This window comes from Dipodomys spectabilis, unplaced genomic scaffold (assembly GCF_019054845.1).
Source record: "Dipodomys spectabilis isolate Male_0828 unplaced genomic scaffold, ASM1905484v1 ptg000039l, whole genome shotgun sequence".
NCBI lineage: Eukaryota > Metazoa > Chordata > Mammalia > Rodentia > Heteromyidae > Dipodomys > Dipodomys spectabilis.
Window position 1 is genome coordinate 10,985,099 of NW_024870716.1, and position 14,704 is coordinate 10,999,802.

Genomic DNA, 14,704 nt, shown 5'->3' on the forward strand with positions numbered 1-14,704 from the left:
TTGACAGATGATCTTGATATGTATGAAGTTACCACTAAGACTCAGACTAATTTGAAAGAAAGTGTGAAAACAAGGGTTATACCGTGGGGGAGGGACATACAAAGCAACAAAACAATCACCTTATAAATATGTTAGAAACAATAGCAAGGAAGAAAAAACCACTTGTGTCCTTATCTTGGGGTTCATTTCACCTAACATCACCTTATCTGACCTTTTCCGCATGTCTTAGACATATACTAGTTATTGCAAATAAGGGAAACCATGGGACCTATGTTTCTTTGGGCCTGGCTTACTTCACTTAATATAATTGTTGGTATAATTTGGGGAGGGGAAGGGAAAAAATTGTTTAAATAGGGATACAGGTGGACCCATTGCAACAATGAGATGTACAAAATGCTACGTTGAAAAACGAACTTTACAACTTTGGTGGGGAGAGGAGGGGGGAGTGTAGTCGTGGAAATGGGAAGGCAGGGCAGGAATGGTAGGGGAAAACCAAATGTACTCATTACCTTGCTCATGTAATTGTAACCCCTCTGTACAGTATTTTCACAATAAAAAAACTTATTTTAAAAAAGTGTGTTTTCCAGATACCTTCATTAACTGTTCTTATCAATGGAGCTATGCTTATCTTTAGAGGACATATGCATAATGACACTTGAGTAATGGTGCAAAATGCTTTTCTGCCCATAGCTTGTGATGACAGCAAAATGTTACTGTAATTAAATCTTCGGAGATGTTAACAGATTTTGGACACTCTGCCATAGCCACTAATGAGTCCACATTTACCTTTGGTGGATTTTTCTAGTGTATTCCCTAATGATATCCTTGTATACAAACCTCCAAATTGCAAAGTTTCAGAGATGAAGAACTTTGTAAAATGTTGGGCCATGGATAAAAAGTATTTTGGAATAATAATACTCACTGTGAATCTTGGGAATCTGGAAATAATATTTTTAGAGGCAAATGCTCTCCTAAAACAGCTGCTTCTGATGACAGATGTAATAGATAAGCAGAGTGTGCCAGCTGTGCTGCCAATACAAAGGGAGCCAATAATGTGATGGCAAGAAACCCATTTCAGCAAGCAGTAACTGCAGTGTGCCTGTCAGAAAAAGAGACCAATTGTCCTGTGAGCAGATTTGTAACAAACTCACAAGCTGTAAAAGCCATTTACTAAACTTGAATTGCCAGTGGGTTCAGTGAGGAGAGCAATGAGAGGCTTGGCCAGCTCATCTTTGTTGCTATAATCTCAGTGGGAATCTTGCTTCATTAACAACTTGAAAGGAGGCAGACTTTGTACTGATAAACAACAGAAATATACACAACAGAAAGTATCACCTTGGGTTGGGCTGGGCTACATCAATATATCCCACTGGGTATGGGAAGATATATCCCCTATAACAAATGGCTGGAGAACTAAAGGATTCTGGGTCCTGTGCTTGTTTAGAAAGGGCTGCTGAGGTAGGCTTAAGAGCAATTCTTACACATCTATGTCTATGAAAGGCCTGTCAATAGTCCAAACCAAAATGTAAGGCAATGTCAAGATCCATGGTCTACATCATCTTCCAATTATCCAAGCAATTGTACAAACTAGTATATATACAGCAGCAATACAAAGCCATGTGCTGACCATAATGCCTATGTAATGTTTTTTCCATATGGGCAATGTCTGGAGTGGCAAACTGTCACCCACTCTCCTCAAAATTGTTCTGCATTAAGAACCGGTGGACAGGACTGCAAAGGTGGCTCAGTGGTAGAGTGCTTGCCTTGCATGCATGAGGCCCTGGGTTCAATTCGTCAGCACCGCATAAGCAGAAAAAGCTGCAAGTGGTACTGTGGCTCAAGTGGTAGAGCAGTAGCCTTGAGCTGAAGAGCTGAGGTACAGTGCCCAGGCCTAGAGTTCAGGCCCCATGACTGGCAGAAAAAAAAAAAACCTGTGGACATTGTTTAGAACCCTATGCATTTATCCTAGTGATGCAGGAAGAAGACACTGCATTGAATGGTCTTGGCAAGGACTAATGAGGTTTGTTGAATGCTCAATGAAAAAATTCTTTTTTTTGGGGGGGGGGCGGAGGGTATCTGGTCGCGGGGCCTGAACTCTGGGCCTGGGCACTGTCCCTCAGCTCTTCAGCTCAAGGCTAGTGCTCTACCACTTGAGCTACAGTGCCACTTCCAGCTTTTTTAGTTTTGCTTGTGTAGTGCTGAGGAATCGGACCCAAGGCCTCATGCATGCAAGGCAAGCGCTCTACCACTGAGCCATCTTCCCAGCCCAGAGAAAATTCTTGACATCAATCTTTGCCCCAAAGTAAAGAACTATGAGTGGTCCCTTATCTAATGTCAAGCTTGCCAGTGTAATGGACATAGTACTTCTATCAATAATAGTGTGTTTGAACAGTGTAAAATATCTCCCCACAGGAAAACAATATCAAGATGACATGCTAGGTTATTATGGAGGTCCAACTGGTGGTGGACACTGTATAGCTTGTACATGTAGTGGCCATACAATGATTTCTCATGAGCACACAGCAGAATGTTTCTGTAAGGCTGGGAATGAGGCATAGTGGTAGAGTACTTGCCTAGCATGCATGAAGCCCTGGCTTTGATTCCTCAGTACCATGTACATAATAAAGGCCAGAAGTGGTGCTGTGGTTCAAGGGGTAGAGTTTTAGCCTTGAGTAAAAAGCAGCTCAGGAACACTGCTCAGGCCCTGAGTTCAAGCCCCAGGACTGGCAAAAAAAAAAATGTTTCTGTACATCTCGAGGAATAAAAGGTGATCTATGCTAATTATGGGACTTTAAAATTATTAGGTTGGCAATCCACTTAGAGGAACAAGTTACTTCGGCCTTTTGATGGACTATCAGTTTACCTTATTGTAGGAAGATGATTGCCACCACACTGCCACAAATTTCATAGCAAATCCAGAAGAAGCCTGCCAAAATGTGGATATTTCAGTGAACACATCAAACAGCTTTAATCTCAACATCCCAAGATCAATGCGTTCAGCAGGTAGAACAATACATGGGGAAGAGACTCGTAGAGCTTCCAAGACTAATCAAAAGGATTACAGAAATAGATTTTCCTATGAAAAATTTAACTTAGATGCAACCCTAATATTACATTCTATGTGTATGTCAGCAACTTTTGTCTATTAAGATACAGACTGCAAAAATTCTCACAACACAAGACAATCCTAGATCTTGTGTCTTTTTTTTTTTTTTGTCACTTTTCAGTTGTGTTTTATCTTTATTACTTACGGCGCCTGTGGTATAGAAGATCAAGCAAATTTGTTGTGTTCTCCATCGAAAGTGTCCATGAGGCTGGGAAGGTAGCTCAGCGGTAGAGTGCATGCCTTGCAAGCATGAGGCCCTGGGTTCGATTCCTCAGCACCACATAAACAGAAAAAGCCAGAAGTGGCGCTGTGGCTCCAGTGGTAGAGCACTAGCCTTGAGCTGAAGAGCTGAGGGACAGAGCCCAGACCCAGAGTTCAGGCCCCATGACCGGCAAAAAAAAAAAAAAAAAAAGAAAGAGGTGTCCATGATATTATTTAAAGGAGCTGCTCTAATAGCCAACTGTCCCTTTGCTTCTGGTGATATAGAACCTGAAGTAGGAGCTAAACAAACAGGCTTTCTGCCAGGGCCATTAGAGGGGGCTCCCAGACCAATAGCCATTAACCATATGCTGGAAAGGGTGCTGCTGTTCTGACTGTGTTTCTTTTTCTACCATGAGGATCATGTGGTGTCCCCCAGGCCTTGCTGCTGCCATTGTGGCCTGATGGATATGTCACAACACAAGGCTTCAGAGAATCAAGAAAAAGACTTTTCACAACCAAAATCAAAAGTATCTGTCTGCCAGTCAAGGAACTCTTTATCAGAGAATGGAAACCACTCCTACAGACTCTGTCCTGATTTATTTTGCAAATGGCTTGCATTGAAGCAGTTCTGTGGTCTAGGCATTCTCTAACCATGCATGAACCTAAATATACAAAGGATGTTGGTGAGTTTTTTTTTTTTTTAAATTTTATTTTATTTTATTTGAGAACATACTGTACAGAGGGGTTACAATTACATGGGCAGGATAATGCATACATTTCTTACCAAGCATTGCAGCCTCCTCCTTTGTTTACGCTTCACCTCCCTTCCCAGCCTCCCCCCTCCCCCCCCCACCTAATTATACCCCCCCTCCCCCCCCCGACATTGTAAAGCTGGTTTTGACATGACATTTTGTACTTCTCATTGTTGCAACAGGTCCACCTGAATACTTAAACGACTTGTTTGTCCCCATCTCCTCCACATGTTATACTGACATCAAATATAGTGAAAGCGAGGGTTACACTGTGGGGGAGGGACATACAAAGCAACAAAGAAATAATCTTATAAATGCATTAGAAACACATGCATGAAAGAAACAAAAACCTTAAAATACATATTTGAGGGTTCGTTTTCCTAACATCACATTATCTGACTTTTTCCGCTTGATTCATACCTATACTAGATATTGCAAATAAGGGAAACCATGGGACCTATGTTTCTTTGGGCCTGGCTTACTTCACTTAATATAATTTTTTCCAAGCCTTTCCATTTCCTAACAAATGGGGAAATGTCATTCTTTCTGATGGAGGCATAGAATTCCATTGTGTATATATACCACATTTTCTTGATCCATTCATCTACTGAGGGGCATCTGGGTTGGTTCCATATCTTAGCTATGGTAAATAATGCTGCAACAAACATAGTTGTGCTGGTAGCTTTAGTGTGGACTTTTTTGTAAACATTAGGGTAAATGCCCAAAAGTGGGATTGCTGGGTCATAGGGGAGTTCTATGTGAAGTCTTTTGAGGAACCTCCATACTGCTTTCCAAAGTGGTTGAACAAGTTTACATTCCCACCACCAATGAAGTAAGGTTCCTTTCTGTCCACATCCCCTCCAGCATCTGTTGTTGTTAGAGTTCTTGATTTTTGCTGTTCTAACTGGAGTGAGGTGATATCTCAATGTTGTTTTGATTTGCATTTCTTTTATGGCTAGGGATGTTGAACATTTCTTCATGTGTCTATTGGCCATCCTTCTTTCTTCTTCAGAGAAGCTTCTCTTTAAGTCTTTCGCCCACTTACTTATTGGACAGTTGTTTCTTTGAGGATTTGTTGTTGGGTGGTTTAATTTTTTGAGTTCCAAGTATACTTTAGATATGAGACCCTTGTCCGTTGTATGGCTAGTAAAGATCTTCTCCCAATCCGTGGGCTTTCTATTGATCTTGCTAGCTATGTCATTTGCCCTGCAGAAGCTCTGCAACCTTATGCAATCCCATTTGTCCAACCTTTCTTTGATTTGTTGTGTTTCCGGGTCTCTATTCAGAAAATTTCGGCCTGAGCCAAGGAGACCCAGGGTTTCTCCTATTCCATCCTGTAAGGTTTTCAGATTGTCTGCTTTGAGTTCAAGGTCTTTGATCCATTTGGAGTTGATTCTGGTGCAGGGTGATATATAAGGATCTAGCTTTAGTTTTCTACATGTAGTTAACCAGTTTTGCCAGCACCATTTACTGAAGAGGCTGTCTGTCTTCCATTCTATTGTTTTAGCTCCCTTATCGAAGATTAGATGGCTATAGGTCTGTAGGTTCATTTCTGGGTTTTCAATTCTATTCCATTGGTCCTGAGGTCTGTTCTTATGCCAATACCAAGCTGTTTTGATTACTACGGCTTTATAGTAGAGTTTGAAATTTGGTATTGATATTCCTCCAGCAGTGTTCTTTCCGTTGAGGAGCGTTTTTGCTATTCGGGGTCTTTTATTGTTCCATATGAATTTTTGGATTGCCTCTTCTATTTCCTTGAAGAATGAGGGTGGAATTTTGATAGGTATTGCGTTGAATTTGTAGATAGCCTTGGGAAGTATTGCCATTTTCACTATGTTAATCTTTCCAATCCAGGAGCATGGGAGGTTTTGCCATTTTTTAAGTTCTGTGTTGATTTCCTTTTTCAAGATTTTAAAGTTTTCATCATAGAGGTCCTTCACTTCTTTAGTTAAGTTAATTCCTAGGTATTTTATTTTTTGTGGGGCTATTACAAATGGAGTTGCTTTCCTAATTTCAGCCACACTTTTCTCATTGTTGGCATACAGAAAAGCCATTGATTTTGGGGGGTTAATTTTATAACCTGCTACTTTGCAAAGTTTTGAATCAGCTTGAGTAATTTGGGAGTGGAGTCTATGGGATTCTTTAAATACAAGATCATGTCATCTGCAAAGAGGGAGAGTTTTATTTCTTCTTTCCCTATTTGGATCCCCTTTATGTCTGCATCTTGTCTTATTGCTGTAGCTAGGCATTCTAATACTAGATTGAAGAGAAGTGGAGAGAGTGGGCATCCTTGTCTTGTTCCTGAGTTAAGGGGAAATGGCTTTAGTTTTTCACCATTGAGTATAATGCTGGCTGTAGGTTTGTCATATACAGCCTTTATTGTATTGAGGAATGTTCCATGGATTCCTAATTTTTCCAAAACCTTCATCATGAAGGGGTGTTGGATCTTGTCGAATGCTTTTTCTGCATCTATTGAGATAACCATGTGGTTCTTATTCTTGCTCCTGTTGATGTGATGAATAATTTTAATTGATTTGCGTATATTGAACCAGCTTTGCATCCCTGAAATGAATCCTGTTTGATCGTGGTGTATGATTTTTTGGATGAATTGTTGAAGTCAGTTGGCCAAAATTTTGTTGAGAAGTTTTGCATCAATGTTCCTCAAAGAAATGGGTCTATAGTTCTCTTTCTTTGATGAGTCCCTGCCTGGTTTTGGGATGAGGGTTATGATGGCTTCATAGAATGTGTTCGGTAGTGAGCTTTCTCTTTCAATTTCATTGAAGAGTTGGAGGAGAATTGGTGTGAGCTCTGCTTTGAAGGCCTTGTAAAATTCCGCTGTTAAACCATCTGGTCCTGGACTTTTCTTAGCTGGGAGGTCTCTTATTGCTGTTTCTATTTCAATGCTTGATATGGGCCTGTTCAGATAGTTTAACTCATCTTGGTTTAGTTTTGGCATGTCAGTATTTGCTAGGAAGAGGTCCATTTCTGTCAAGTTCTCAAACTTATTAGCATAAGTTTTGAGAAGTATTCCCTTATAATGTTCTGAATCTTGGTTGTTTCCGTGGTGATGTTTCCATTCTCATCTCTGAGTTTATTAATTTGGGTGTGTTCTCTTCTTTTTCTGATAAGATTTGATTTGCATTTCTTTTATGGCTAGAGAGTTTGAGTATTTTTCATGTGTCTATTGGCCATTCTAATTTCTTCTTCAGAGAAGTTCTCCTTAAGTCTTTAGCCCACTTATTATTCGGGCAGTTGTTTCTTTGAGGATTGTTGTTGGGGATTTATTTTTTGAGTTCCAAGTATATTTTAGATATGAGACCCTTGTCCATTGTATGGCTAGTGAAGATCTTCTCCCAATCCATGGGCTTTCTATTGATCTTGCTAGCTATGTCCTTTGCCATGCAGAAGCTCTGCAGCTTCATTCAATCTTATTTGTCCAACCTTTCTATGATTTGTTGTGTTTCTGGGTCTCTATTAAGAAAATTTCAGTCTGTGCCAAGGAGACCTAAGGTTTCTCCTATTCCTTCCTGCAAAGTTTTCAGGGTGTCTGCTTTGACTCCCAGGTCTTTGATCCATTTGGAGTTGATTCTGGTGCAGGGTGATATATAAGGATCTAATTTTAGTTTTCTACAGGTGAATAGCCAATTTTGCCAGCAACATTTAATAAAGAGGCTGTCTTTCTTCCATTCTATTTTTTTTTTAGCTCACTTATCAAAAATCAGGTGACTATAGGTATGTGGGTTCATTTCTGGGTTTTCAATTCTATTCCATTGGTCCTCAGGTCTGTTGTGGTGCCAGTACCAAGCTGTTTTGATTACTATGGCTTTGTGATAGAGTTTGAATTTGCTATTGATAGTCCTCCAGCACTGTTCTTTCTGTTAAGGATTGTTTTTTCTATTCAGGGTATTTTATTGTTCCATATGAATTTTTGGATTGCTTCTTCTATTTCCTTGAAGAATGACGTTGGACTACTGATAGGTATTGCATTGAATTTGTAGATAGCCTTTGGAAGTGTTGCCATTTTCACAATGTTAATCCTTCCAAACCAGGAGCATGGGAGGTTTTCCAAGAGAAGAAAAGGTGAAAAGAATGAGAAAGAAAGAAAAAAAAGATCAAATGTTCAGTAGAGCTAAACAAAAAAAACAAAATAAAAAATTTTTAGAAAGAAAAAAAAAAGAAAAATGCACACACACATATACCCCTAAAATAAAAATTATAAGAGGAAGAAAAAAAAGTTACTAGAAAACAATTTTTTTAAAAAAAGGAAAAAATTAAAAATTAGAATTTCTAAGTTTTAGCAAAAAAATTTATAAAAGGTACAAAAAAAAAAGTTCTTTTTTTTGGGAGGGGTGGTATGATCCTGTATCTCCCTTGTGTTCGTAACCAGCCTCTTGTTGGTGTCTCTCATCTGCTTGTGGTGTTTGATTTTCCTGTGGCTTGGTTGGTTTCTTGTCAGTTCGTCTGAGTAGACAGAAAAATACTGTGCTTTAACCAGGATTTTGTGATCCTCCTCCCAGGCTAGTTCAATGGGAGGGAGATCTGCTATGAGTATGGCAAAAGAGGGAGATGGCTGTTTCCTCTAGTTTGGAGATGCTGTGATGAGGCTAGGTTCTGGGTAAAATTGAGGCCTTTCAGCAAACAGTAGCTTTTCCCTGAGGGGGCAAGCTTGTGAGAAACTCACAGAGCCCAGCCTGGAGCCATTCTCAGGGTTTATGTTTACCGAATTTCAATTGATTATCAAGACTGCTAAAGGGAGGGGCAGCCTCTGGTTCTGTTTACACAGTGAAGAAAGCCACTCCTGGGGCTGGCAGTGGAGCTGGGTGAATTTTCCCTGGGTGGAGCTGAGTCTGGCAGGTCAGTTAGGTTCTTGTGACCTGCCAAATGACTCTAGGTTTCTTCCAAGGCCTGAGTTGGAGCTAGCAGCTCAGCCGGGCCTTTGTCAGTATCAAAGATGGAGATCTCCGGTAATGGGTTGGGGAGGGGTGGGCTTCCCTCCTCTGCTCCCTGAGAAGGAATGAGGACGTCAGGCTTCTACTCATGTCGAGTCTTGGTTCCTGGGTTGTCTCTGGTCTTCGAACTGCAGGATGAAGATGTCTGCACCTTGTCGGTTCTTGTTGGTGTTGAGTAGAATCCGCTCACCCTCTGCATCTGGCTCCTTGGTCCCAGACTCTCTGTGTTGCAGGTACGGTGGCTATAGCCGCCGCCGCTGCAGTCACAGCACAGTTGCTGGCAAGTGCTCAGATCTGTCTCCTTGCCTGGATTTTTCCTCTCTGGCCTAACTCTACTGCGACGGCACACTTGGTGTGATTCTCTGGCTTAGGACTGTTCACTGGAACACTGAAACTGCTTTCTATGCGAGAGCTTGTTTAGCCTCCAGCTTCTCAGCCATCTTCCCAGAACTCTGGCTGTGCATTGTTATTGTTACACTTTTTTAGTGAGGCTGCCTATAAGCTAACTGGTTCCCATATGTTGTCTTCAATCAGTTCTTGCCCTAGCAATTGCTCTGTTTTTGGGGTGTGTACCACTGGCATCTTTGTTACAAGTTAAGTGTATTGTGAGTGTGATACATACTGGAAGGGTGAAGCTTGTGATATTCCAGTGGCAGCAGCCCAGATCATAGCCAGAGAAAAGTGTGTGTCTGCAATGATCATTGGCAAGGTCCCCATTGCTCTTTGCATGTTCCTTCCACAGAGTCCTACTGGATTTGGCTGAACGTTAAACCTTTCAGCCCTTCTGTAGCTAGGGCTTCACAGAAAGCAGGTTTGCATGGGAAACTTATGTAGGTTATTGGTTTATATACCTTAACTATGGTTCTTTTCAAATGGACTTGAATTGCAATTTAGAAAGGAGCATATGTAATATCAGAGCTCTAGCAAGGGATTCTCTCCAGAGACAGGGACACCGTCTGGCCTTGTAGGAAAATGTCTTTAATGTGTGGAGGCAGAATTGAAACAAATGATGGCAATATCACAGATAAATTATGGGCTTTTAACATATGCAAGTCAGTCTTGGAGGACAACTCCCATTGTTCTTGGACCTGGTCAGCAGTTTGCTATGGAGAGACTTTCAGTACATATATGGAGCTGGACCGGAGAGATGTAATGATCCTAATACCTGGATATTCTGCAATGTATGTGTCTACGAGCAGCAGGCAGGAATATCATATATCATCCAACACCTAGCTTTGTCCAGAAATGAAAGGAACTAGTATACCAGGTGGATGCAGCCACATGAGTGTGTAGGATGAAATACCAAATTCCATTTATGTTCATGGGGGCTGTAAAGCATTAGCAGGCCATGGGGATGGATTGACAGATGATCTTGATATGTATGAAGTTACCACTAAGACTCAGACTAATTTGAAAGAAAGTGTGAAAACAGGGGTTATACCATGGGGGAGGGACATACAAAGCAACAAAACAATCACCTTATAAATATGTTAGAAACAATAGCAAGGAAGAAAAAAACACTTGTGTCCTTATCTTGGGGTTCATTTCACCTAACATCACCTTATCAGACCTTTTCCAAATGTCTCAGACGTATACTAGTTATTGCAAATAAGGGAAACCATGGGACCTATGTTTCTTTGGGCCTGGCTTACTTCACTTAATATAATTGTTGGTATAATTTAGGGAGGGAAAGGAAAAAAAACAAATTGTTTAAATAGGGATACAGGTGGACCCATTGCAACAATGAAATGTCAAAATGCTATGTTGAAAAACGGACTTTACAGCTTTGGTGGGGAGAGGAGGGGGGAGTGTAGTTGTGGAAATGGGAAGGCAGGGCAGGAATGGTAGGGGAAAACCAAATGTACTCATTACCTTGCTCATGTAATTGTAACCCCTCTGTACAGTATTTTCACAATAAAAAAAAATTTAAAAAAAGTGTGTTTTCCAGATACCTTCATTAACTGTTCTTATCAATGGAGCTATGCTTATCTTTAGAGGACATATCCATAATTACACTTGAGTAATGGTGCAAAATGTTTTTCTGACCATAGCTTGTGATGACAGCAAAACGTTACTGTAATTAAATCTTCAGAGACATTAACAGATTTTGGACACTCTGCCATAGCCATTAATGAGTCCACATTTACATTTGGTAGATTTTTCTAGTGTATTCCCTAATGATATCCTTGTATACAAACCTCCAAATTGCAAAGTTTCAGAGATGAAGAACTTTGTAAAAATGTTGGGCCATGGATAAAAAGGGTTTTGAATAATAATACTCACTGTGAATCTTGGGAATCTGGAAATAATATTTTTAGAGGCAAATGCTCTCCTAAAACAGCTGCTTCTGATGACAGATGTAATAGATAAGCAGAGTGTGCCAGCTGTGCTGCCAATACAAAGGGAGCTAATAATGTGATGACAAGAAACCCATTTCAGCAAGCAGTAACTGCAGTGTGCCTGTCAGAAAAAGAGACCAATTGTCCTGTGAGCAGACTTGTAACAAACTCACAAGCTGTAAAAGCCATTTACTAAACTTGAATTGCCAGTGGGTTTAGTGAGGAGAGCAATGAGAGGCTTGGCCAGCTCATCTTTGTTGCTATAATCTCAGTGGGAATCTTGCTTCATTAACAACTTGAAAGGAGGTGGACTTTGTACTGGATAAGCAACAGAAATATACACAACTTTCTGTATCACCTTGGGTTGGGCTGGGCTACATCAATATATCCCACTGGGTATGTGAAGATACATTCCCTATAACAAATGGCTGGAGAACTAAAGGATTCTGGGTTCTGGGCTTGTTTAGAAAGGGCTGCTGAGGTAGGCTTAAGAGCAATTCTTACACATCTATGTCTGTGATAGACCTGTCATTAGTCCAAACCAAAATGTAAGGCAATGTCAAGATCCATGGTCTATGTCATCTTCCAATTATCCAAGCAACTGTACAAACTAGTATATATACAGCAGCAATACAAAGCCATGTGCTGACCATAATGCCTATGTAATGTTTTTTCCATATGGGCAATGTCTGGAGTGGCAAACTGTCACCCACTCTCCTCAAAATTGTTCTGCATTAAGAACCTGTGAACAGGGCTGGGAAGGTGGCTCAGTGGCAGAGTGCTTGCCTTTCATGCATGAGGCCCTGTGTTCAATTCCTCAGCACTGCATAAGCAGAAAAGGATGGAAGTGGTACTGTGGCTCAAGTGGTAGAGCTCTAGCCTTGAGCTGAAGAGGTGAGGGACAGTGCCCAGGCCCAGAGTTCAAGCCCCAGGACTGGCAAGAAAAACTGTTTCTGTACATCCAGAGGAATAAAAGGTGATCTGTGCTAATTATGGGACACTAAAATCATTATGTTGGCAATCCACTTAGAAGAACAAGTTACTGCAGCCTTTTGATGGACTATCAGTTTACCTTCAGCTTATTGTAGGAAGATGATTGCCACCACCTGACACAAATTTCATAGCAAATCCAGAAGAAGCATGCCAAAATGTGGATATTTCAGTGAACACGTCAAACAACTTTAATCTCAACATCCCAAGATCAGTGGGTTCAGCAGGTAGAACAATACCTGGGGAAGAGACTCTTAGAGTTTACAAGACTAATAGAAAGGACTACAGAAATAGATTTTCCTATGAAAAATTTAACTTAGAAGCAACCCTAATATTACATACTATGTGTATGTCAGCAATTTTCCTTGGCCTATTAAGATACAGACTGCAAAAATTCTCACAACATAAGACAATCCTAGATCTTGTGTCATTTTTGTCACCTTCCAGTTGTGTTTTATCTTTATTACTTATGGCACCTATGGTATTAGAAGATCAAGCAAATTTGTCGTGTTCTCCATAGAAAGAGGTGTCCATGATATTATTTAAAGGAGCTGCTCTAATAGCCAACTGTCCCTTTGCTTCTGGTGATGTAGAACCTGAAGTAGGAGCTAAACAAACAGACTTTCTGCCAGGGCCATTAGAGGGGGTTCCCAGACCAATAGCCATTAACCATATGCTGGAAAGGGTGCTGCTGTTCTCACTGTGTTTCTTTTTCTACCATGAGGATCATGTGGTGTCCCCCAGGCCTTGCTGTTGCCAGTGGCCTGATGGATATGTCACAACACAAGGCTTCAGAGAATCAAGAAAAGACTTTTCACAGCCAAAATCAAAAGTATCTGTCTGCCAGTCAAAGAACTCTTATCAGAGAATGGAAGCCACTCCTACAGACTCTGTCCTGATTTGTTTTGCAAATGGCTTGCATTGAAGCAGTTCTGTGGTCTAGGCATTCTCTAACCATGCAGAATCTAAATACAGTTCCCTCCAATTGGGCAATGTCCCAAGTGGCCAAAGAATGTTGATGAGTTTTTTTTTATTGCTATTTTTTTTTTTTTTTGTCGGTCATGGGGCCTGAAGTCTGAACCTGGGTGCTGTCCCTCAGCTCTTCAGTTCAAGGCTAGCACTCTACCACTTGCACCAAAGTGCCGCTGCCCTTTTTTTCTGCTAATGTGGTGCTGAGGAATTGAACGCAGGGCCTCATGCACGCAAGGCAAACACTCTACCACTGAGCCACCTTCCCAGCCCCCAATGTTGGTGAGTTTTTATTGGGGTAACATTACTGATGGTCACAGGTGACAAAGTCAGGTTGTCTTTTTACTTTAATTACTCTGGGAAAAGAGGTACATTGTTTCTTATTGCAGAAGAAAAATAATGTAATTCCTAAAATTCAACTATTCAAATAATTCAACTAAGTATATCTCAGGGCTTTACAGAAAAGCATTTAATAATGCTGAAATGATGAAAACTGCACAGTTGTTGCCTCATTAGTAAATGTAAGTCACCTGTATATGAATAGGCAAGTGTGCATCCTTGAGTTCAAACCCTAGTACTGCCAAAAGGAAAAGTTGATATTTACTTCTCCTTTATATTTTTTTCTTTTTGCTTATGTGGTGCTGAGGAATCGAATCCAAGGCCTCAAGCATGCAAGGCAAGCGCTCTACCACTGAGCCACCTTCCCAGCCCCTTTACTTCTCCTTTATATAGCAAATTATTTCCCCACATCCGACCAAAGATAGACATTTCTCTTACTATCAACTACTGTGAAATAGGATCTTGCTTTTTTTTTTTGGTTGTTTTTTTTTGGGGGTCCGGTCGTGGGGCCTGAACTCTGGGCCTGGGCGCTGTCCCTCAGCTCTTCAGCTCAAGGGTAGCATTCTACCATTTGAGCCACAGCACCACTTCCGGCTTTTTTCTTTTTGCTTATGTGGTGCTGAGGAATCGAACCCAGGGCCTCAGGCATGCAAGGCAAGCGCTCTACCATTCAGCCACCTTCCCAACCCTTAGGATCTTTCTTTCTTACTCCCTTTCTTATTACCCTCCTAAGGTAATATCATAATGAAATACTAATATCCAATCTGTTTAGGCTGACTCAAAAATGATTAAGATAAAGCGGGGCACTGGGACGCATCCTGTAATCCTAATTACTCAGGAGGCTGAGATCTGAGGATCCAAGCTCAAAGCCAGCCTGGGCAGGTAAGTCCATGAGACTCTTACCTCCAATGAACTCCCAAAGAGGTGGATGTGGAGCTGTGACTCAAGTAGTAGAGAGCTGGCATAGAACAAGAAAGGTCAGGGATGGCATTCATGCCCTGACCTCACTGCCTAGCACCTGCACAACACCACCAAAATGAGTTAACTGAAAACCATTCC

The 14,704-nt window shown here is 41.0% G+C and overlaps 1 pseudogene; it reads left to right on the forward strand.

Moving 5' to 3' along the window:
• Nucleotides 1-770: 770 nt before the first annotated feature.
• Nucleotides 771-10,279, forward strand: LOC122106227 (annotated as a pseudogene).
• Nucleotides 10,280-14,704: the final 4,425 nt, after the last annotated feature.